This window comes from Lissotriton helveticus, chromosome 8, assembly GCF_964261635.1.
Source record: "Lissotriton helveticus chromosome 8, aLisHel1.1, whole genome shotgun sequence".
NCBI lineage: Eukaryota > Metazoa > Chordata > Amphibia > Caudata > Salamandridae > Lissotriton > Lissotriton helveticus.
The window spans coordinates 1,522,498,265-1,522,524,806 of record NC_136069.1 but is presented as its reverse complement, the minus strand read 5'-3'; positions in this window follow the sequence as shown (position 1 = coordinate 1,522,524,806).

Below are 26,542 nucleotides of genomic sequence, written 5' to 3'. Positions count from 1 at the left end.
TCCTTTTGCTCGTAAATGCCTCTTCATTTTCATCTTCCAATACTTCAATGTAATTGAGGATGTACTCCCTCCAATCCTCCCATTTCATCAGGGGTTCTCCCGGTTTGGGTAGGAACGGTATGGGCGTCGTTACTGAGGACGCTTGTGCGCTTATTTCTTCACGCCTTTTCCGTGCAGTGGTCGGGCCAGTAGGGCTGCCTGGTGCGCTATTCTCCTCCCCTCTCTCCGGGTGACGTTGGGGACTCCCTGTGCCCCTCTGCACGCTTCCAGTTTGTTCCCCCAGAGCACCTGTTCCATGAGGGGCTTCAACCAGTCACTGCTAAACCTCTGGCGTGGTCCTGGTGACAAGTTAGTGATGGGCACCCCTCCTGTGGTATGTATTCCAAACTTGTACACCTCACAGGTGTTGCTCACTCCAGTCCTCCTTGCCTGGTGCCCTGATATGGCTGCCCCGTACCTGGTGTGCTTGCCGTCGCTTCTGCCGCGCTCTCTGAGTGTGCCTGCCGCGTGCCTGCGTGGGGCCAGTCTGCAAATGCTTCCAGACCTCGTGTTCCAGCACCTGCTGTGTCCTCGTGGTATGGGGTGTTTTTTTTCTCCCCCCAGTCCCAGCTTTGTCGCCACTGTGAAGTTGTCCTTTCTTCAAAGGATGACAGGACACAGTGGTTGTACGGTTTAATTATATTTATTCCATATAATTAACTAGATTCCACAGAGAGCGCCGAGCGCGCTCTTTTTTCAGCCTCCGGTGCCCAATACTATCGTAGCTCCGCCCCCAAGATGGCCGCGCGTTCAAGTCACGTCATGACATCACGTGAACACTAGAACGCCAACTCTACAGTTCCTTTGTAAAAAGCTTTTAGAAATTACAATTTTTTGTGCAATGTGAAGGTAAAGGCATAGAAACGGCCATAAACACTTGCACCACTCATAATTGTATCTAGGTAGTTTCTATGCTTCCTCCTACATGCCAATAGACCAGGTTCATGCAGGAGACTTGATTGTTTAAGCCAAATATCGGCTTTATTTGTCTGTCTCCGGCCTGAAATTGCCTCTGCTTCAATAGAAGTAGAATTCAATCATGGAGGAAATCCATCCCGATTACGTTTTTTAAAAATTCCCACTTTCCTCTTCTAAAGTGTTGGCATGTATGTCCATCCTTTCGTCACCTCATGTGCCTTCTGAACAGCATTGGGGTAATATAAAAAAAACACTAATTGTCATTTGTTGACAGTACTTTAGTTTGACAATGCTGCATGCCCTGCGCAATATCAATCATAAATAAACGCACGCTGACTGTTAGCTGCGATGTTTGTCCATCCTTTGTCACATGGGAAGAGAGCAATTGACAAGAAAAACACCCTTTATATAAACAATTGCATATCCCTGGCTGCAACATGTTTCAGTTGGGCACCCATAGTCCAGCACTACTAGATGCTCAAGAGAAAAAATCACTTAAGAGCTGAGTTTTTCCCAAATAACATTACTTTCATTCATTAAAGCAGAGCTGTGTGAACATAGATTGTCTGTTATGTGTTCAGCCTTTTTGCTGTTTGCAGAAAACAACCAGATGAGCCGGTGTTTGGCATGCATTCTGCAATGCTGATAGCTTCCTAAAGTTTGGGGTCTAACTATGCCATGGAGCAAATGCAAAGGTCACATGTTTTCCAGGTCCATACTTGAGTAGCTCGTCCAGTTGTAGTTGTACCACAGAGCGCTTCCAGCAAAAAATCTCATTACAAATATGGAGTCTGACTGTGCCGCTGACTGGGGCACCACTGCATGATAGAGGAGTGTGTTTAAATGGGCTTTGTCTACTTCAATGAGAACGCTCTTATATAGGTCCTAAAAACATGATATCACAGGAGATATGTGGGGCTGACTCATCTGAGTATTGTGTATGAGGGGCTCTGTTTTTTTCATTGTGCAATAAAAACCTGTAGTGCGTAAACACCTGGTGCCTGACAGTGCCACACATTATTATTATTATTATTTATTTTGTCCTCATTGTGCAATAATATTTGTAAAGGAGTTGTCGGGGGCCCTCCTCTCTTGGTCCTTTTCCTTCACTGCCTTAGTTCTGGATCCGGGCAGTCTCCCTTACGCGGTTTAAGAGAGGGTAGGTTCCCCTTATTTCCATGACATTTCAGGGAGTTTCACAGAGGGGTTTGAGCTAGCCATCTTGGCTACTCTAGCAGGACTTGGCCTGGATGCATATTGCTATTGCATAATCATTGGACGATGAAATAGTGAGCCACCCTTTGTTTCTTGTGTTTATGGCATTATTTATGTATTTAACTAGTTTGATAATTATCCCAGATCTCCCAAAATGTATACTTTTTATTCAGTGATCTTTTCTTATCCATTTTATATATTCTCAATATCGAAGCCAACCATTCTTCATGTCTAGGAGAAACTGGACTTACCTATTTCACACAAATCTCTCTCCTGGCCAACAAGATCAATAGGAATAACAGATTCTCCTGCATTTTTGACAAACTTTCTGCAATATTGAACCCAATACTCCAAAAATAATAAAATCAATACTTACAGGCAGATGTCTTCCTAGCACCTCATCTAGTGTCTTACCCACTTCATTCCAGAAACCTTCGAGTTGGGGACACTGCCGGAACATGTGTAGATCATCTGCTTTTTCCAATCCACACTTTGGGCAGTTCTTCACTGTTGCCCTACTGAATTTGGAAAGCCTCTTCGGGGTCCAGTAGGCTCTGTGAGTAGTGAATAGGTGGTTCCTTTTTAAGGCAGCAGAAGTTACGATAGACCAACATTTGCTCATAGATACTTGCCAAGAATGATCTACATCCAGCGTCGGCAGATCACTTCCCCAGGTGCTCTCTGGAATCTGGAATTTCTCCTCCCCTGCTGAAATGAGGGCCCAATACCAATGGGAGATTTCTTTATGGAAGGGTTCTTTTTTCCTAATCTCGGTCTCTAGAGTTAGGTTTCCCTTTCTGAATTCTTTCAATGCTTTTGCCCAGCTTGAGAGTTGGTAACATTTAAATTTTGTTAAAGAGGCGTTTGTTGCAAGTGATAACATCTCCCAGTCAGTTATTTTGTTTTGGGACATTAGTTGGCCCCACTCATCTATTCCAGCTGATTTTAAGGGGAGTGCAAGACTGTCTTTAAGGCAATCCGATGTGCCTGGAGACTCCCATATTGGGGCCAGGTCACTGAAATATGGTATATCCAAGGTACACCTTATGTGATACCATAACTTTGCAGCAGATTTTAAAGTCTTTAGCTTCACTTTTTTTAAAAACTTCGGATGACTGAATTTGTACAAGAAATGGTTGGCTCCCTTGGTCAGTACTTGGAGATATGGTGGGAAGTTATTAGCTGTACTTAGTAGAAACCTACTGGTTTTGAATTGGAAGGCTCTACAATATTCCAGAAGGTCGGGGCTAGCAATTCCCCCCTGCTCTTTTCTCCTTCTTATTTTGCTCCAAGCAATTTTGGATCCTTTTGAGGACCATATGAAACTTATAAGTTCTCCCTGGATTTTTTTTATTGTGTCTCTCTTAAATTCCAATGGGATGGCACTAAAGGCAAAGGTGAATTTTGGTATAATAGACATCTTTACTATATTAGTGACAATGGCAGACCCCCCCATACTTTTAGCAATTTTTGTACCTTTCCTTCAATCCTGTGGATGTTGATTTGAGCCACTTTGTGTAGGTCTTTTACAAGATCAATGCCTAGATACCTGATTTTGTCTTTATTATATGGACTGGTTGACTGTTCATTCCAGCTGATAGTTTCAGTCTTGGATTGGTTAATTTGGTAACCAGAGATTTCCCCAAAGTTTTGCAAAGTATCTTCTATTGCACTAAAGGACCCATTTAGGTCCCTAGTGACGATCATTAGGTCGTCTGCATATAAGGCAACCTTTTTTTGCCAACCTTGGTAGGAAAAAGGGAATATTGAAGGGTGGTTTCTAAGTCTTTCTGCCACCGGTTCAATGTATAAATTGAAAAGTAGGGGGGAGAGTTGGCATCCCTGCCTCGTTCCTCTTTTTATCTGTATATTCTCTGTGAGGTTGCCATTGATAAAAAATTTAGCCCTAGGAGAGCTATAGATCTTTTTAACCATTCCCTGGACATTTTTCCCCAGGTTGAATTTTTCTAATACTTCTTTCAGATAGGCCCAGTTAACCCTATCAAACGCTTTAGCTGCGTCAATAGTAATTATAGAAAGTGGGAGATTTTCGCTAATAGCTAGGTCAATTGTTCCGATCAGTTCGTGCGTTAAATCTTGTAGGTGCCTTCCTGCCACAAAGGCCTTTTGATTGATATTAATCAGTGTACCCACTATTTTCCCTAATCTTTTAGCCATAATTTGCGTGTAGATCTTATAATTGCAATTCAAGATAGAGATAGGGCGATAGGTTTCACATTTTCTGGGGTTCTTGCTTGGTTTTAGGAGAATAGATATTGTGGCGTCATTCCATGAATCTGTAAGGTCACCAGATTGTGTTAAAGGGTTGTTAGCGGAGAGACCAGTGATTCGGTCAGCTTTATAAAAAACTAGTTAGGGAGAGAGTCAGGACCTGCTGCTTTGCCTCTCTTAAGATTTTTTACGGCTTCCTCTACTTCTATGTTTGTTATTTCTGCATTGAGATCTTCTCTCCCCTCAATGTTTAAGGTTGGGAGGTTTTGGGCATCTAGAAACATCGTTATATCTTCTTTTGTGGGATTACCATCTTCCATGTACAGATCTGTAAAGAAATCTAAACATTCTTGTTTTATTACAGCCTCCTCTGTGCTGGAGCTTGAGGTGTTACGAGGATCTATGCTAGCTATTTTATTCCTTGATTGATCCGTCTTAGTTTTCCATGCTAGCATCTTTCCACATCCCTCCCCGTATTCATAATGGCCTAGGTTGCTAGCTTCCCATTTTTCTCTGACTCTGTCGTCCAGAATTTCTGTTAGTGCTTCTCTTTGTTTTTATCTGTCTGCCTCCAGAGGCGCTTTACTTGAGGAAGTAGTTCCTGCTGAGATCTGTAGGTCAAGAGCTTTAATATTACTTTCTAGTTTGTAGATCTTTTGTTTAGTCGTCTTAGATTTATATGCCGACAGGCTAAGAATTATTCCCCTGATCACTGCTTTATACGCGTCCCATGCAGTTTGTGCAGAGACGCCCGTTTTGTTATTTTCAAAATAGACATCCGTCTCCTGCTTGAGCTGCTCGATGATCTGAGGATCTGAGAGGATGGTGCGATCCATTGTCCACCTTAACCCTGAACTATGGTTTTTGAGTTGTAAGGTAATCTGGACAGCGGAGTGATCCGATAGGTGAGCTGGAATATGCTCTATATTGATTGTACACCCAGTTTTTTATTGATGAAAGTAAAATTATATCTCTTTTCCCCTTTTTTCTTCCATATGTCTACAAGATTTAAATCCTTTCTACATATCCTCAGCCACTCTCTCCTTTTTGGCAAGTTTGTTTGTTTCTTTTGAGGAAGTCGGTCCACTTTTGGGTCGAGGATGATATTAAAGTCTCCTCCTACCATTATTGGGGAAGAGCATTTGCGCATATAAGTCTGAAGTGGGGCTGGGTCGTCCATGTTTGGGCCATAATAGCCCGCCACCGTAAAGACATCATTATGAATTCTTACTTTGGCCCCTGCCCATCTTCCCTTTGGGTCTGTTTCTGCTGATTCCACTCTTGCTTTAAGAGATTTTTTTAATAAGATGGCAACCCCCTTGATAACGCAGTTTTGATCCGTGCACACATATTCATCTACCCAGTGTAGGTTTTTGATTATTTCCTCCCACTCTTTTTTTACAAGATGAGTTTCTTGAAGGATTATAATTTCACTGTCTTGATTTTAAATACTCTAACATTTTTCTCCTCCTACCCTTGGTTCGTAGTCCATTGACGTTCCATGAAGTTATCTTCACTAGTTTTGAGTCTATTTTCATTTCTTTTTATCTTTTTTGCCTTTTAACTGGCCTTCCCATCTTGGTCTGCTAGCCTCCGACTCCCTTCTTCTTCTTGTATCATGTAGATGACTTTTTTTTTGTTTTTTTTCCCTAACTTGCTCCCATCTCCTGTGCATATTTTTTACTCTTTTTTTTGTGTGTGCAAGTTTTAAAAAAAAATCCCTCCCTGGAGAAGCCTCCCTTTCTCTTCTTTGGGCCTTATTGATAGCCCACTTTGAGCTCCGTGTTTGCTTTAGTTAACCATTACTCTTTTCTATCTATTCTTGTGTTTTGTCCCGCATTTGATCCCGCATCTGTTCCAGGAACGACTCTACTTCCCTTGGGTCTCTAATGTTGAACATCTTGTTCCTCCACATATTCCGGAGGGAGGCCGGAAATTTCATCTGTACCGAGGCCCCAAGGGATTTTAACTTTGGCATCATCTGCCCCAGCTCCCACTGTCTATCTTGTGTGACTTTGGCGATATCGGAGCGGATTCTAAAGGACCAGTCATCTTTGTTGTAAGACTCAATTTTTAGAGCTTCACTTAGAAACCTCTCTTTGAGGGTGTATGTTCTGAAATTAATTAATATTTTCCTTGGGTTTTTCCTTTCCTCGTTCCTCCCAAACGGGTCTCGGTGGACCCTCTGTATGTCCTCTTCTAACCCAAGAGTCTTACACCAAGGAAAGTATTCTTCCAGTAGTGTGACAATAAACTTTTTTATGTCGTACCCTCACCGCCTTCTGGTATATTCAGAATTCTTAAATTACTCCTTCTTGATTGGTTTTCCAATGCTTCAATTTTTTTATCGATACTTTTATCTTTCGCCTTCAAATTTCTAATTTCTTTCTGATTTAACTCCACTTTTTTACTCAGAGAGTCACCTGCAGTTTCAACTGCTGTCACTCTGTCTCCTAGGGCGTTAAGTTTAGTATCCAGTAGCTCGCATGCGTCTTGGATCTTACTTTGGTTAGCTTCTGAGATCGCAAATTTTGACCTTATTTCTTCCAAGATTTTTTCTAGAGCAACATCAGTTGAGCTTTGACTTTGGGTTTCTACCCGCCTATTTATAAGATCTCCCGGCGGGATTGCTACTATTGTATTGTCTGAGAGGGCTTGGAGGGGGGTTGGGGCTAGTGAATCGTCCATCCTTATCTGTGCCCGTTCTTGATGTTTTTGATGTTTTTCTTGTTTCTTCTGGTTTTGCCCTTGCCCTTGCTCTTGTTGCCGGCTCTGGGTCTGCTGTTGTACCTGCTGTATTTTAAAAAATTACCTCAGAGAAGGGGTGACCTTTATTTTGGAAACTTCTGCTCGCCCCTCTACGTCCTCTTTCCCCTCATCTGCTTTTTTTTTTGCTTTATTTCTGTTTTTGCTGTTTTTCTAGGTTTTCTCTTAGTGCTACGTGGGACAACACTTTGTTTTACAGAGGTAGGCTGATTCAGCTTAAAAAATTGTCTATTTCTCAGGCAATAGGAGGATCGCCTTCCCTGTACAGTGCTTACATTTTCCTCCTCTTCCTCTGTAGATTTAGTTGATCCTAAAGGACTGGCGAGCTCTATATTTTCTCTCTGTGAGTGTTCCTGAAGCTGTTCCTGCCAAACTTACTCCTTGATCTGTAGTTTCTCTATGCTGGTTTTCATTAATGCCTTGATCTCCTGCAGCTTTTTCCTTCACCCCCTCCACCCTTTTACCACCGTTAGTCCTGCTTACCCTGTTCATGTGTGAAGTCTCCTTCGTGGGATTCTTCTGCTCCGGCTCCTCTGTGCACAGGGCAAAATACTCATTTACTTTTGCTGGTTCAGCAACTGTACTGTTGCTCTCTGCCCCCAAGCTAATTCCGCCTTTGCTGGTGCCGTCTCCCCTGCCCCGGAAGAGGAAGGAAATCCTCCCTGCTGCTCTCCGGCAGTTTCCCTTTGCACTAGACGCCGCCTCCCACTGAAACGTGCCGCTCGGCACCGCGCTGCTCCGAGGAGTCTTCCCGACTGCAGCCACCTCCACCACCTGGTGAGTCTTTGGGGTTTTGGGCATTGCCTGCCGGTTTCTGTGCTGGTTCTGTATTTGTTTCACCTCGGGCGTTAAAGAAAGTTTGGGCAGTAATAGGTTATACTCCGGTTATACTCAGTGACCGAGGGTCTCCGTACCTTTGGCGCCACGCTCGCTCTTCTGCAGGTTGTTATTCCGACATCATACACAGAGTCGCTTTAACAGAGCTACGATGCGGCCTGTCAGTAGGTCCGGTCGGGAGCTCCGTGTTTGCTCCACATACTATGGCGAAGTGAGCAGCTAAATGAATGAACCCGTATTGAGAACGCACAGAATTGTCTAAAATGTTCTAGGATCGACCTAAGTGACACACATTATTGAGGAACTTTGGCAAAAAGAGAGGTTATGACTACTGTTAGAAATGGGATTTCTGGTTGGCTAAGGTTTGCACCAAAGCCAGGCAGAAACTACCACTCTAGTCAGGGTAAGGGAGTTACACTCCTAAAATAATCCCTGCTCACCCCCTTGGTAGCTTGGCACGAGCAGTCAGGCTTATCTCAGAGTCAGTGTGTAAAGCATTTGCACATAACCAACAGTAATACAGTGTAAGCACAACAAACGGACACCACACCAGTTCAGAAAAATAGCCAATATTTTATATACTTAAACAAGACCAAGTACGATAAAAATCCACAGTACAGTACTTTAAAAATAGATGCGTTAAAAGATGTCTTTAAATTGCCAAGATACGTTGAAAACACAGTTCCTTGATGTCGATAGCTCTGTCCGGCCTATCACCGCATCATGAACCAACAAATCCAAACAGTTCTGGCTGACCGTGGCATCGTGGGTCCGCTGCAGTGTCGGGAATACCCCCAAACTACCTTTCAGAGATGCAAGTCGTCAATGACTTCTCGTTGTCACACCCATTACAGGTCGATCTCCTCTCTAATGGAATCAGGAGTGCTGGTGTCGGCAAGCGTCGGGTGCTGAGGTGCAAAATGCAGCGGTGCGACGTGCAGTGCCCTCATGTCGTGGTGCGAGCGCCGGCTCGGTGGCGGCGTCAGATGGTGTTGTCGCTGAGACCAGGGTCGCTGTGTGAGATGAAGGCGGTGTTCGTCACGGTGCTGGCAGGTCACAGTGCAGCAGTGGCGTCACTGTCACTGAAGCGCTGTTGTCGGCTGACAACTGGAGTCGATGGCACTGGTGTCGGTAGGCCAAGGCTGCGTTGCGGGAGGAGGGCGGTGCGTCGTGTAACTTTATGCGTGGTGCCCTCAAACCACGGTGCAAGCAGCGGGGTCGAGTCCGGCGGGGAGCATTGTCATCGGGGATACTAAGGTGTCATCGTGAAGCTAGGCGGTGCGGTGTCCACAGGTCGCGGTGTGAGCAGCGGCTCGGTGGCGGCATCAGCAGGCGGCTTCGGTGAGACCAGGGTCGCGTTGCGGCTTTGCGGCGGTGCTCTTTGCGGTGCCAACGCTTCGGCGTGAAGCAAGGTGGTGCGGAGTGCGGGGCCCACAGGTCGCGGTGCAAGCAGCTGCTCGGTGGTGGCATCGGCAGGCGTCGTCGGTGAAACCAGGGTTGCGGTGTGGCGTTGCAACGGTGCCCTCTGTGGTGCCTTCGGGACACAGAGTCGGCTGCAGCGTCGTAGACGGCGTCTGGCTTGAAGTCTTTGCTGTTCCTGAGACTTCTTGAACATGGGGCAAGTTCTACCTCAAGCCCTTGGAAATACTCAGCGCAAGTAGAGAAAATTCAGTCCAGTCCTTTCACTGCCCAAGGCAGGAGCAGCAGCTGCAGGCCAACCCAACAAAGCAACAACACAGCAAAGGGGCAGTACTCCTCCTGGCAGCTCTTCCAGCTCTTCTTCTTGGCAGGATCCTCGATTCCAGCGAGTTCTTTGAAGTCTTTTCTATCCCTGAGACTTCCAACAGGAGGCAAGCTCTACTTCAAGCCCTTGGAGAAAACTCGAACAGCAGGATGATGAAAGCACAGTCCAGTCCTTTCCCTATCCAAGGCAGAAGCAACCACTACAGGCCAAACCCTCAACACACAGCATAGGGGCAGTATTCCTCCTCCAGCTTTTCCGGTTCTTCTTCCTGGCAGGTTCCTTAGTTCAAAAGTAATCTAAATCTTTGGGGTCTGGCCCCCAATATTTATACCAGCAAATCCTTTGTTCTCTGAAGGCAGAGGGGCTTGTACCTAGTTCAAACCAGTTTCGGGAGCATTCGGCCAGTGTGCACCTTCTTCCTTTGTCAGTGTGGGCCAGGGTCATCAGACACACCACAGGAGGTGTAGCCAGCATTCTGGAAGGTGAGCCAAGCCCTATCCAGACCCAGGTGCGACTTCTCCCACCCATCTATGTGTAGATGTGTCTATTTAGCCCTGTGCTGACTCACCCTGCCTCCTGGAGTCTTCCCCAGCCCCTGTCACTCACAAACCAGACAGCTAATACACAAGCTAGCAGAGGCAGGCTGGATGGTTAGGTCAGAAAATACCTACTTTCTAAAAGTGGTAGTTTCAAACACAGAATGTGAAAACCAACTTCACTAAAATATGTATTTTATCATTCTGAGTTCAGGCATACTAAACTTGAATTTCTTCCATGTTCCCTGAGTCAGATATGATTATAAGATGTTATAATCAAACTGCCCACTCTGGCCTATGGGGAACAGGTAGCCTACCTTTCATATACAATGCACCCTGCCCATGGGGGTACCTTGAGCCTACCTTGGGAGCGACTCACATGTAGAGAAGGGAAGGTTTAGGGACTTGCAAGTGTGTGCACTTGCCAAGTCAACATGGTAGCCCCAGGCTGCACACAGGCTCTGCAATGGCAGGCCAGAGTTACACTTTACGGGCTGTTTACGTGGGTGGCACAATCCAGTGCTGCAGCCCAACAACAGCATATGATTTATAGGCGCTGGCACTTGCAGTGCACTTTACTAAGGACTGACACATAAATCAAATAAGCCAATCATGGAAATACCAATCCATAACACAGTTTACACAGAGAGCATATGCACTTTAGCACTGATTAGCAGTGGTTAAGTGCCCAGAGTCCTAAAACAAACGCACACAGCTAGCAGAGCAGTGAGCGACCTCTAAGCACTATGACAAAACTTTCCCGACTTCTACAGAATATAGATTGTAAAAATTTAGTTTTTTTTGTTGTGCTCCTTATTCTTCTGTGGAATACTATAAAGTCACTGTGTATATTTTAATACTGTGAACTTATAGTACTTCAGAGGGGTTCGAGATCTATCTCTGCGAGATATTAAGAACATTTACTACAGTTATTTCCATTGATAACTTACTACCTCACAGTTTGTAACACTGCTAATATTTTATAAAATAGGAGTCCCTAAAAAAACTGTATCCATGGTGCTTTATTTAATGTTTTGATGAAGCGTACATTTCTAGGTAATATGACATCATTTATTTAACTGTTTTTTACTTGTTATTGTTGTTGTGACCTGAGATGATGTAGTACGGGAGTGTTTCTTGTAGCACTTCTTTTCTACTTTATCTAAAAGTAACTGATGCCCTCTTATATTACCAAGAATATGGGTCAACACTTTTACAAACTATAGGCGACAAAAAAAGGAGGGTGTGGCCACGCCTAAGGGATATTTTATGAAATAAGTTTTTATTTGTCACTCCTCTGATATATACAGCTACACTTTCCTAAGAAAGTATATTTATGATTGCTTAATAAAAACTGTTTCAAACCTAGACTTAATTTTTTGCAGCGCAACCACACCTACTATGTTGTTGCAAGGAAATAGCACTACCCGCGACAGAAGTAAGCACTGCACTATAACTATACATTATAAGTAAACATTGCTCCCGAGAAGTAGGTTACTCAGAACCTTATTTAAATAAAGACCGTAACAGCGCGCTTTCTTTTTCAACCCCCTCCTCCATATAATATTATTTGCTCCTAAGATGTAGCACTTCCCGTCAGAAAAGTAACCACCACATTATAAGTAAATACTGCTCCTGTGAAGTATCCCACCACTGACGTAATAAAAAAAAGACCGCAACACTGTTATTTTCCCAACATGATTTGTAGGCCCCACGCAAATTATATAAATGGCCCTTAAAATATATTAAAAAATTTTTTTACCTTCACAGTCCCTGCCCACCACCTTGTGACCACTGTACAGAGTTAATCGTGTTCCTACCCTTCCCTCTACTACTTTGTTTCCCCATACTCCTTTGAAGTGCATCACAAAATGGCTGACAACAGTGAACCGTTCTCACCCAATAAGGAGCAAACTTGTACTCGGAACCCTTTAGTCAATTAAATGTCCATGGTGTTCCGCAGAAGGGGAGGGAATGGCTGCCATCACTTCTACTTTTAATGCTTCACAGTCAATGAACATTAAGCTTGGGAAGGTCCTGCTTGGAACATGTTACCCAATGAGATGTCCCTGATACTCCACAGAGGGGGAAGGAATCGCTGACAACACTTCTACTTTCAATGGTTTACAGACAATCAACATTAAGCTTGGGAAGGTCCTCCTTGGAACATGTGAGCCAATCAGATGTCCTTGCTACTCCACGGAGGGGAAGGGAATGGCTGGCAACACTTCTACTTTCAATGATTCGCAGCCAATGAACATTAAGCTCGTTGTTGGAACACCTCAGCCAATTAAATGTTAATTTTGTTCCGCACACAGGAAGAGGACATGCCCTCCCACATAACATTAAAATTTCTTGTCGCAATACTGCGCATTGTTTTCCAGACGGGCTTTCCAGAGCCTACGCAACATTGCCGCAATACCGCGCACCATTGTTCTGTGGACGTGATTTCCACGGCCAACGCAACATTCAAACTCCCTGCCTCTGCACCGTACAGACTGCTTAAAGTAACTCCACTATGTTCCTACTATACCCTCTTATACAATTTTTCTCTTTTCCCCCCTACTCCTTTCAAATGAGTCACAAAATGGCTGCCAACACTTCCTAGTTTCAACCGATCACTGCCAATGAGCCACAAGCTCAAGCTCGTAACCCCTCAGACAATCAGATGTCAGAATTTTCAAATATCTATATCTGTAAAATGTGATATTTCTCAAAAACTACTGAATGGATTTACCCAGTTCAAACAAAAGCGTGCTTTCTGGACCAAGACCTTTCTCCCTGCCAAATTTGGCGCAATTCCGTTCAGCAGTTTGACCTGTAGCCTTGTCTAAAGTTTCCTATGGAAATTGCATGGAGAAACCACGTTTTGTGACCCCCCTTTATTCTCAGCCCCCCTCCCTTGACCAATCACCCCCAAACTTTCAAGATAGGAGCTAATCTAAAAAGAGAAACTTTTTGGAAAATTTCGTAAAGATTCGTCAAACGACCCTAAAGTTATAAGCACATGAAAAATGCTTTTCCTATAGAAACGTGGTCCTAACTATAACTACCTACTGGTTTGCCCTGCAATGAGAGGCGCACTCCTCCAGCTGTAGTTTAACAAAACCTTTTATTTCACAGAAACAGGAATGCAATCCCGACAGTTTCCCTCCATGTTGCCTGACGTGTTTCAGAGCGATCGCGCTCTTTTCTCAGAGGCAGATTGAAAGCACATCGGGTTTCGGGTTCCACAGGTCCTCGCACTTGCTACATCATTTTATTGGCCTCAGGTGTGCCCTTTCTGGTAAGTTCATTACAATGCTTGCTGGGACTTGTGGTTAAATACCCCACTTATTACCTCCAGTGGCTGTGTACTTGTCAATATTTTTATGGAGCAATTATTACCCTCCAGTGAGCTTCGGGATTATAGTCCTGCTTCACAATTAGGAAACAACTGCGTCGTCCGATTACCAACCGGTCAGGAAGGACGATCCCAGTGAGTTGTTCAAGGGCGGTGCGATCTCCCTGCGGCTGGACCTGCCGCATAAAGTATTTTCCCAAGTTTGCCCTGCAACGAGAGCCGCACTCCTCCAGCTGTAGTGTAACAAAACCTTTTATTTCACAAAAATATATAGAGACACACACACACACACATTTATATATCATTTTTAACTATTCAGAAAAACTCCCTTCATGTATCGTATCAGTCAATATATGTCACTGTGTTATGTAGCTTAACAGTCCCCTTCTCTTTATGCCAGTTGCTAAAGCTGCTCACAGAGCCCAAAGATATATAGCAGAACTAATGGGTGGAAACCATTATTTTGATTCCACCCAAACTCTCCTATCATTTCCTTAATATTAGGCATCTTTAAGTAACCCTTTTTCTAATTTCTTCCAACTTTAGTTTGTCTCTGCCTGACTTATAATAATTAGCTTGAACTCTTTAGTATTTTGAATGTAAATATTGGGTAAATGTACTGTATTGTTTGATCTTTGTCACCGCACATAATTCCCTTTTTAAATAGAGAGTAAAAAGACATGATAGACTGTTCACCAGGTGCATGCAGTGAACTTCAAATGGCGACCGCTATAAAAAGAGACGCTATGCTGGAGGCGTTTCCTTGGAGCAGTGCACCATTTGGGTGGGAACTGAAGGTTTATCATGCCTGCTATCAACAATAACAACCACTTATACCTTTCTGACTTCTTTGAGCTATAATGCTGAATCATTATACTCTCAGCAACTTATTAAATGGCACTTTCATATTACACATAATTACACGTTATTGTATGGCTTACAGATAAACACTAAAAATGAGGTTGACATTTTGTGATCCAATTTGGTAAGCTAGTGTTTTTTTTAAAAACAATGGTGTGACACTAGGTTAAAGAATTGATTATCCATTATATGAAGTTGATTTCACCTGTTTTTTTACAAATATGTTTTCATAGACAATACTACTTTTGAGTGAAAAATCATAGCACTTAATGATGAAAATAAACAATCCCATATTTTAAAAAAAATGAAGGTCATATAGCATTACTATTGTCAGTGCTTCCTCTGGGTCTAAATTTGAAATGTCCATGAGCTGTAAAATGTATATTTGTTTAGAAAATACACTACAGATCTGTCACAATCTTTGTGTGACTTAACAACTCTTCAGAAAAAAATATTATTATCATTTCAGAATCATAATAGAGTAAACAAGATTAACAACAATAACTAATAGAAAAATATTGATGTTATAAGCATAACACTGGTTTCTCATCACTCATGGATAGTGTATATGTATCAATTGATGAGCAATTGTTACTGATATTAGAGTTTGACCTCAAGTGACAGGCAAAAGATAGAATTTCTCCAAATGTAATGTCTTAGATAAAAAAATGTATATATGCAACATAACTATATAAGAGAGTTACTCCAACTATTTGATATTATGATTTCTAAAGATGGTTTTGGATTCATATTACAATGTTATGCACAGTCTAAACATACATTTGGGTTATGTAGCTCATTTCCTATTAGAACATTGGAATGTTGGGAGCTCCATTGAAGACAATGGAGAGCTACGGAATACTAATGGCTGGTAAAAACCTGAAGCGCCAACATTCCAATGTTTGTTGTTCGCAGTTGCTGTGGACAAAGGAGCCTGATTTAAATCCCCTCAGGCTCCCTGAGAACTTTGTTTTATTTGTTAGAACATTCTGCCATCTAGTGGCGGAATGTTCTTATAGCCCTTTGTGGCTGGGCTGTACTGGTCATTAAAGGCATGCTCCCTGTTGTTTAACTCTGGAGCAGGACCTTAATGACCGGTATAGCCCACTACGGCAGGCTATAAGGCTATATTAGAACAATATATTATGTTTGGCAACAAAAGATTCTAGAAATCGCCAATCAATAGCGGGTCTGCTAAGAACAATGTTAATTTAGAAAAAACTGTAATACTGTTTAATAATAATCAGTGCAAAATGGATAATTCCAATTTGGAATAATATCATCAATATAGCAATAGAAAATTGTACTGCAATTGTATGCTTATAATTGGTGGATTGCTAAATAAAAATGAGTTTGAATTTGCTTTATTTGTTCTTTTTCCCCTTTTTTCTCTCTTACATGCTGTTTCTTATTGTCTTTATTGTTTTTGATTATTCATGCTGTTTCTTATTGTCTTTATTGTTTTTGATTATTCATATTATCATTTGTTCACTCCTCAAAACTTTAAATTCTTTTAATGATTGTCGTGATGGACTTAATAGTTTGAGCCCTGAAGAAGAGATGATTTATTATTTCATTTTGAGAAACACACATTGGCTTATCTTTTGATATGATTCCTAGATCCTGAGAATATTATTGTAACTACTGCAAGCCCAGTTTGCTGTGTTTGCATAATCTTGGTGTGTTATGGCTTGTTATTGGATGTCTGAGGTCTGACTCTGCCATGCCACTGTCCTGTATTGTCCCAGGTAATGACTGGATTAAGCAGGCAACGCTCTGATAACTTACCCAAAATGTTATTCCATTTCTCATCAGTCATCATAGTCAGTGCCTATTCTGTACCCAAATGAAAGGCAAGTTGTCAAGGGTTTTGGAGGCTCCTGTTGACAAGTAGAGAGATGTTTGATTACATATTTCTATAAGTTTATCCTCAGTGGAAAGGGGAGCGATAGGCTGCATGTTATTAATATCCCTATTATCAAGACTGACGTTCTTGAGTAAAGGAGTGTCATGTCCTTTAGGCTAGTCCTGCCATGCATACCCCTATGACATACACACGACAATAACGATTCTAAACAGGTGATCTTTTACCTAATAGCTTGCTCCGGTCTCTTCGACACCAGGCTCGTAATCCCTGTACCTGACGTACATAAATATGTCCCCAGGCACGGCAGAATTATTCTCTATAAGGGTCACCACTTTTTTCATCCTTGGGCAACAGCCAGCTGTGCATGATCACATTTGTTTTAAAAAAAGCATTGGTGATTGTTTTCAAAACATTTATTATTGTTTTCTAAACATCCATGATTGTTTTAAAAACATATTGATTCTAGAAAAAACCCTGGGGTGACCACTTTAGTATGAACGGCCCTCACTCCCCCCCCTTAGAGGAGAATTCCTTCCAAGCTGACACGCAGTCCTGCATGCTGAATCTTTGAAAACACAGCAGTCTGACATCCCTTGTGGGGTGTCATCCTCAAAGCAGAGAGGGGGTCCTTCATTTCCAACCATCAGGTGAGGGGGCTGGTTTTTCCCTCGGGGTTCCTTGGCTGTACACATAGCTACACACATATACATGCTACACCTACAAGATCTAGGCTAGGTACAGTTAGGCAAATTACTTAGGGTACGAATTTTAGTATTATGCAAGTGCTACTGTTTTTATCTGAACTGTTTATGCTCATCTTATTAGCACTGTGGTAGAAATGTATCTACTATTTACTATATTGGTACTAGCAATGTCTTTTGTATGTTTCTATCTCCTGATTGTCTCAGCACATGTTTCACATAAGGCTGTCGCTAGACCAATAAATTCTTATTGAAACGTCCTAATCGCCAACCTGTGTATTTTCTGAGAGTATGCAAGTTCGAGTCTCTGAGCGAAATGTACTGTACTGTTTTCTACGCTCCCTGAGGAATCAGGTTTGTCATGTTCAGTGGTTGCCAGAAACTACCTACACCACTGTAAATTACAGGGGGTGGTAGTGGCACTCTAGAGCTAGCTGGTCTAACAGCTGAAATATCCTGTAGGGGTGTCCGGAAGCAGTTTGGACACCAAGCCCTGAGTTTAGGCCATCCAAAACGCGCAGGCCCTGTGGGATTCCTAGGAACTACACGACAGGAGTTGATCTAGATCCTGGGGGCGTAGACTGCGAAAGTTTGTGTTCCCCTTCCTTCAGTGTTTAGTCTCTAATCAGGGGATCTTGGAGCTTCTCGTCTGGTGTTGACCTCCAGATATTGTTAGCTTGTTAACTAGGTAGAGAGAGGTCTTGGAGTATAAGACATTGTAAGTTATGCAGCTAATCTTGAAGATGGCACATGCTTGCAGGGGGAGCCAGTGAAGATCCTTTAGCGCAAGGGTGATCTGGTCGATTTATTCAGTTCCTTAATGAGCCTGCTGATCGGGATGACTTTCAGGGGAGTGAGGGTGGTCTCTGGGATGCCGTCGAGGAGGGTATTGCGTCCAAGGTTTTTTTTTCTATAGGACATGCATTATTGTTCCTATATCTATGTATGAATGTCACTTCAATCAGCTTCACTGGCCTTTTTGGAAACTTAAGCTCCTCTCTCATATCCTCTCAGTCAGGGCTGGCTCTATGGCGGTGGGACCGGTGCCACTGCACTGGGCGCTGACTTTGCGGGGGACCTGCTACAGCTACATTGCCTCTAGCAGTTTCCAGGCAAAAATAAAAATTTCAAGATTACTCTGGAGATTACCAGAGCTGCTGGAGAGATTGTAGTTTTGTCTAGTGACATTTTGACTCATCATAAGGTAGTGCAGAGGGTTTAGGCTGCAAAGCGCGTGCACCATGCAGGTCACAACGTGCATATAACATAAATAGTTCAGTGGGTTACTGTTTTTGTCGAAGAGAGCTTTTTGTTACTTGCAGGTTATAAGCTAATATCCTAACAGTGAGTTATTACCTGTCATCAAAGAGCTGCATGCAGAAATGCATGTGCGAGCATGTGGTTATGGAGACTTGAAGGGCACTGTTAAAAGGTGTTAGTAAGAAAACCCACAGAGAAGAAGGTCATTGGGGGGCGCCTAGAAGCATTGCCGCCACCAGCCGCCACCGTCACTAAAGCCAGCCCTGATCTCGGTAATGGTGAGAGCACTGCAAAAGATTTCTTTTAATGCAGGGACATGTCACTGTTCATATTAAAAAAAGGTCAGAGTCCAAACATTCTTAGCATTTATGTTATTAAATCAAACATAAAGTTGGCAGCATCCCATAACCTGGGGACTGGACATTGCCTCTGCTTAAATGTAAGGAATGGTGATAGGATATATCTGCCTCTCTCCATGGTCACCACTACCATAGATAGTACCACTTACTTTACCCCCTATTCAGAATCTAACATCTTAGCCTGTAGACAAGAAATGTATACTGTTCGATACAGCCGCCTCAATCCATGACTGATCTCAGATTTGATGGGAAGCTCACTTTAAAATCCAATGCTCCCAGTTTCCTCCCCTTCTTCTATCGCTCTCTGTTAGAGGTCGGTGGGAAGCCTTTCCAACATGCATCAGGTCAATCCTCAACAAAGGATTTGTGCCGGCCAGTACAGGACACTAGCGCTTTGATGCATCCCACCCCTTCCTTTTTGGTCACAGATTCCACTTTTCTCCCGTGCTCCTTGGCTCCTTTACTGAAATATTGCTCTCCTTTAAGTGTAAAGTGATCATAAGACTATGATGGGTGGCCACAGGGCTTTGTTAAGATTGTGCGGCCCCTTGAGTTAGTTAGATTTCTAATGAACAGGCATTCATCTGGTGCCGTACAGGATCAATGGCTTCCTCTGTTCAGCCGGTGGTGTTGAATGAATAGGCAAGGACAGTAACAAGAACTGATGCAATGTTTTCAGTGCTGGTGTGACTGTGGAAATTTGAGTGGTGGGCCATTTAAGTCTGGTAGGTCAATTTTGAACTACACACTCCAGAGCTGCAGTCATTTCACTTCCTACACTTAGGGGCCAAATATGATGTCGTTGGGAAAACCTCTGACGGCTAGTCGGAAGCTTTCCGACGCGGTCGGAGACTTTCAGACCGATACAGTTGGTTTGCGGTTGTACCGCGTGATTACGATGTCGGTGGTCGGAAAGTAAACAGACCGGTCATTACGACTTGGTTCCGACCGGCTCTCAGAGTCTTCCTGCCGGGCAAGACCGCACCGTAATCCCCTATGGTCGGCGTTTCCGTCGTCGGGATTATGATGTTGGTTTCCCACAGGCTTTCCGTGCCGGCCTTTCTGATATGGAAAGGGTGTCGGATAGCGACTTTGGGGGCCGCGAGCAGGGCCCCTTGCCTACGGTTGGTGATCGAGGGGGCACCCCCTGTAAAACCCGGCACTGTGTGGCAGGCACAAAGGGTTGCCTCCCACAGGGTGCAGGGTTTTACACACACACTCATATCTCTATAGGAGCCTGTATTACGGCCTGTTTACGGCTGTGACACAAGCTCCCATAGAGAAAGGTGAGTATGTGACCGAACAGTGTTTAGTCGCATTGTTGGAACCACCGACCGGAGGTCGGTCGGTCCCATGTCCAAGACGGTGTCGGTCAGAAGCATCTTCGACCAACATCGTAATAAGCCCCAAAATGTTCAAGCCCACAGAACCATCAGATGAGTTTCAGCAGCCATGTCCACCTCTTACTGAGCCCCACTATCACCTAAACGTACTAAGGTTAGTGGGCTGTGTCAGCAGCATGTATATTCTGTGCTCTGACCAGCCCTTAAGAATTAGATGACTGGAGTCTTCATCGTTGTTCCTTACAGGGGCTCAGAATTAGGCTTGTCACTGTCATGAGGGGATGAGGGTTCTATCAAAGTGCCTCTCCTGGAATTTAACCTAGAAACTCCATAGCCCAGCAGTGATAAATTGGGCAGTTAGTTGAATGGGGGTTACCCCTGTTCAAGCAACAGCCACAATCCCTCTCAGGGTGAACCACAAAAGTCACTAAATTAACCTGTGCTTAACCCTTTGGTGGGTTCGGCACACAAGCAGTCAGGCTTAACTTAGAGGCAATGTGTAAAGTACTTATGCAGGACACAAACAGCAATAAAGTAAAAACACAACACAAGAAAAATCCAACAAATATTTAGAAAAATAGGGTAAATTGTAATACATTATTTGACACCAAAATAACAAACATCCAATCAGTACATCCAGAGTTATGAATTTTTTAAAGTCTTTTGTTTAATTTCAAATCTGTTTATTACGTTTTAACAAATAATACAGTTAAGTAATAACTTTTCAGGCACCGCATGTCAAAGTCAAGTCTTACATAGCAGGCAGAGTAATCACAACATGACAAAGGAGTATAACAAAGAGGAGAGCAAAAGGGCGTGTTCTGCAAGGGGGAGGTCAAGAAAACCCATTCATTGTGTATTGTGTACATAAAGGGGGGGAGGCTATGCCCATCAATCATCATATACAATTTCTTTCAGGAGAGGAGAACCCCAGAAGTCGCAGGTGGAAGAAGTTGCTTGACTCCGCCCAGTAAAATTCAGGTGAGGTAACCTGGAGGCCAACTGCCCACATTACATAAAGTGAGAAACAACAAAGGAAAAATGTGTCCAGCTGTGCCGTTGAGGGAGCAGCAAGGGCGAAGGTGGGCGTGGAAGGCAGGGAGGGGGTGGCATGGAGGGGAGGACATTCTAAGCACCACAGTCCAACAAAACTACAGGGGGAATCCTGTGTCACAGCACCATTAAATAATCAAACAGATGGAGGGTCTGAAGCCTAGGCAGATTCAAACATAGGTACTCAATCCAGGACATATAGTCAACAAGGGGCTGCCTAGAGAGTGTGAATTACTTCTCTGAGAGAGAAGGTTTCTGGGACAAATACTCCATGGCCAGAAAATGCCAAAGCCATGTGACCATGTCATTATGGGAGGGGCAGTGGGGGACTTCCAGGCTAAAGCGATGAGCGGCTTCGGCTCTCCCGTTACAAGACGTACAAGGTACCAGTCGACATTGGTCTTCGCTTCAAGCGTCAAAGGATGTACTCCCAAAATAACTGTATCATAGTCTACCATCAATGGGTAACCTTGAAAGTATTTGAGGTGTCCCAGAATTTCTTTCCAGAAGATGGTGATGAGAAAGCAAGATCACCATATCTGCAGAAAATCACCCACCTGTGTGTGTCGCTTCGACAGCATTTGGGTGAAGTTGCAGGAAATATAGAGTGTAGGCGCACAGGGGCATAATACCATTATAGCATGATTTTGTATATCATTTCTCGCTGGGGGATGCTTATATAAATCTTGGGTATCTCGCACCAAAGAATTTACCACTGCTTTTTGCAAAATGCCGTATATGCTACCGAGTTCCCACTTTGCTTGGTAAAGATGCCTAGGGAGCAGGCGGGACTGTTGCAAGACCCTATACATCTTGAAGATGGGGCCTCTGGAACCCTCGAAGTTGCAGACCAAAGTTTCAAAAGGCATGAGGGGTTGGGTGGCTCTTAAAGTGTTGGCAGTATATAACACCCAATAGCGTGGTTGGAAATATTGGTGTTGCAGCTTGCCTGGTATATTGAAGTCAGACTTGCATTGCTCAAAAGGCTTGATTGTTTTTCCCTGGAAGAGATCTAGCAGGATCCTGCAATCTCCCTTCTCCCAGCCTGGAAAAGAGCTTGGTAGGAGTGCAGATGTGAAACCAGGGTTGTATGCAATCGGAGTATTAGGGGAGGGGAAAGTGGTCAGGCCTTTAACTATGGCAAGCCTATCCCATATTTCCAGGACTGTCCTGGTCACTATATTTGCAGTGCTGTTTCAGGAACCAGGCCAGGTCCCACAGTGGTCTACAAGCCACCGCATGGTCCATGTGAAACCAGTGCTTTTCACTCTCTCTAACCACCCACTCTGAGAAGAAATGCAAGAGAGCTGCCCAGTAGTAATCTAGTAAATTTGGGCACGCAAAACCTCTGAGGTCCCTTGGTAGCATGAGCAAGGTATAAGAGATTCAAGGTCACTCCCCTTTCCAATAAACGGAGTGTACATCCCGTTGCATGAGTGTGATATCCTCGGAAGGGGATAGTGGTATGGAGCGGTTGCAAGAGATAATGCACCCTAGGGAGAATATAGATCTTAACAACATGTATGTGCCCCAGCCATGAAATATTGAGGAGTTTCTAGCACCTGATATCTTCAAGGATGGCCTTGCGATAATGTGGCTAGTTGGATAGAGTGAGATGCCCATTGAAAGGGGGCTAACGTTTGCAAGTATGGGAGCAACTGCTGAGAGATAGTTAAATTAAGAACTTGTGATTTGGCCACTTTTATTTTGAATCCTGGCACTGCTTCAAATGCTTGCAGGTATTGCACTACCACGGGGAGGGAGAACTCTGGCTCCATTAAGGTAAGGAGTAGGTTGTCTGCAAAGAGAAGGACTTTATGGTTGTGCCCACTAAAGGGGATACCTGCATTGGTCTGAGCCTGCGTAATATGGATGGCTAAAAATCCTACCACCACAGTGGATAATAAGGGGTATGGAGGCATCTCTGTCCGGTGACACAGTAGGATATGAAAAGTTGAGTAGTCTGCCCATTAACTCGGATGGTTGCTGTTGGCGCGGTGTATGCGGCTATGATTTTACTAATCATGTTGGGACCCAGACCCATCAATAGTGACTTCTGCTGCACTCTTGAGGAGAGTCACTGCCCAAATCCTGTTCAGGGGGTGGGTTCTCAGTGTTTGAGGCATATTTTGCGCTTATAGCCGCAGCCTTCTTTTTCTGAAATGTGGGTTTAATTGGAAGAGATTTTTCCTCCTTCTTTATCTTCTTTATCTTCACGTCCGGTGAGCGGTGTGTCTCTTTACGGCTTCACGTACTCTTCTTGTCTGCGTTCAGATCACCCTCCTCTCTTGTACTGCTTTTCAGATGAGTCTTGCAAGGAACGAGGAGAATGTGTTTCAGAAATCTGATACCTGTCTGGAGCCTTGATTTTAGTGCGATCACCAAAATTGTAGCGCCTCTCAGAGGGCCACGGAGTGGAGAACCTACGCTAGGTTTACTTTTCTGTGTTTGTTTAGATTTATCCCATGGTTGTTTAACAAACTCACAGTTGCTTGGCTTCGTAATCAGTGCTAGGTTTGCCAAGAGGTGGTTTAGTAGGTCTGGTTCTCAAATTATTACATCCTAAGAATATATATATATCATCAATAATTATAGGAAGCTCACATTCACAGTTGTCTTGTGCGACCGCTGCAAGCCTCTGGCATATAGCTAGAGATACTCCTACGCCTTTATTGTAAGACAGAATCAGTGCAGACACTATGGGAACATTTCCCATTAGTTTCATCCTTAAATGTTCATTCTGTATTTCTTTTAACACGTCCGGCAAAACTGACCTGGACGGAGTACCATGACTGATGGTATATACAATGGGGCTGATTTACAAGCCCCTTGCATCACTTTTGCGCCGCCGTTGCTTCACTTTTATGACGCAGCGGTGGCATAAATGGTGCGGCCCATCAAGTTGTAAAGCCCTGCATCACATTATACTTGCATCAGGTATAATGTATGCAGGGTGGGGATTCCCACGCAAAAAGTCATGTGGAAGGGACAAAATGAAATTTACAACATTTCACTGCATCACTCTACGACTTCACTGCGTCAAAACCCCTACATCTGCTCAGACCAGGCATAAGGAATGACGCAAGGCTTTTAAAATGGGACTCAGGTCTCTGTTGTGACGCATTGCTGGAGTTACTTCACTTTCATGAGCAACTTCAACAATGCGTCACTTTTGGGTCAACAGATGCGTCAGAATTTCTGCTAAATCTGTCAATTCTTGCGCCATGATGCGCCGTATTGTAAATACGGCACATCCATGTTGACGCAACGGTTTTGCATGGTGGCGCAGGGAAAGTGACGCATCTCTACAGATGTGTAACTTTCTTGTAAATCTGCCCCAAAATCTTGGAATAATACTGCCTTTTATTTATTCCCTTTTTACCAGTGTGCTCGGGGCATAACATTGGCGTTAATTCTCATTTCCAGCATTTTAATTCTATTTTTGCTCCTCCGCAATAGATGTTCAGTCTCGAAGCCCTCTGGAACTACCATCGGTCCAGCTGTGTCATGAATGCATGCTAAGGTTCTTCGGAATCTTATTGCTCCAAAAGCTGGACCTTGACTGGTCAATGACATTCCGACCTGCCTGGGTTATCTGCGTCCAACCAGTGTTTCATTGCCTATAGTGTCCCTTCGAATGGGCACAGGATATTTGTCTATCTCTGCAAATGCTGGTTCCTGTGGACATGAACCTGTTGATGAGTTCTATAATGACCCATTTTCTGAATTGAATTGAATTTGAATTGAATTTATTCTATTAATAATGTAACTGTTTCAAACCTTTTTAATGTTTTACGGAATTTTACAAATGTCCAATAAGTGTCTTTTTCTATGATCGTATTGTTTTAACTGAAACTTGTATTGCAATGGTTTTTCTTTCTTTCTTTCGATAACTTTCTTTCGGTCACAACGGACCATAAAAGTACATGATAAAAATACACACAGACACTATATTACAGAGAATAAATAACATAGAAACAGATCAATGACAATGACATTCATATATATACACCTACATACATAGCTAAAACCATCACATATTAAAATCAAATTAAACCATTCTCAATAGTTATCGGAAGTATATTTTTGATTTGATACTAATATATGGATCAAGAATTTATTTCATACAAAGTTTTTACGTTTTAGCCACATCCCGTTTAGGAAGCGGGAGACGGCAAAGACGATGGGAGGGTGCGTGTCGTATTTTAATACTCTAAAGGCCTTGTGACATTCTCTGAAGCCAAGATTCCTACAGATAGGTTTCACCCAGCATTTGCGTGCAGCCTGATATTTGGGACAAAAGAAGAAGACGTGGATCTCATTTTGCAGATGGTATTTGCACGCTGGGCACTCTGTACTTTTATTTAAGTCCCATTTACTAGTAAATGACATGAGCGACAGACTATCCATCCTAAACTGCATGTACAGTTTCCTTGCCGATGCCGGATAAATCAGGTCAAGGAAGTCCTCCTTTTTGTAATCCTCTTTTATTTGGAGGAACTGAGATGTCAGTCTACCAGCTGTAGAGCTCATGTGAAGAGACAATAAATTATGATGCCTATAGTGGTGTACCAGATCGGCCCTAGATAATGCCGGGCACAATACTTCTGGTGTTCCCCATAGCTCGGGTAAGCCAAATCTACTACAGAGTTCCCTGATATGAGTTAGCCACGGAATTTTCTTAGTTCTAATTTCAACCCACACATCCCTGAACTCGTTTCTATATGAAGCCAGTTCAGGTACTGACCAAAGTCTTCTCCAGTAAGTAAGTGGCTTTAGGGCCACTTCCTCCTCAATGGGGAGTAGCCCTAGGTCAAACCGGAGAGGTACTAACGGGGTGCTAACTGGCAATCCCAACAGATTCCTCATAAATAAATGCTCAACCTGTATAAGCTTGGTGGGCCTGTAGTGCCCCCAGAGCTCGGCCCTGTACATAGAGGCCGCTCTAGTCTGCACTTTGTAGATTTTTATAACTGGAGCAGCAGGCTTATACACAGATACTCTGTGCATTTTCGATATCCCACCCACTGTTTCGGTCAGCTTTAGAGCAGCCTTTGCTACTTGGACATCCCATCCCAGATGTTCTTCGAGCGTGATGCTCAGATATTCAAAGATCTTAACTCTCTCCAAAGGTATGCCATTCAGTACTGGATTTGGGCAGGTCTGCCTTGGAGTGTTAAAAATCATAAATTTAGTTTTAGCTAAATTTATCTCCAGGCCTCTTAATGCACAGAAGTTGGCAAAGCCATCCAGGGTACGTTGGATACCCATTGATGTCTTGGACAACAACAAGGTGTCGTCCGCGAACATCAATGCGGGTACCTGGCCAGAGACTAATCTTGGGGCATCTGTGTCCTTTACACCTAATAGATGAGCTATGAGCCCATTTATAAATAAACTAAAAAGGGTGGGAGCCAGGACACACCCCTGGCGCACCCCCCTTTTTACCGGAAAGCGTGCTGTCAGTT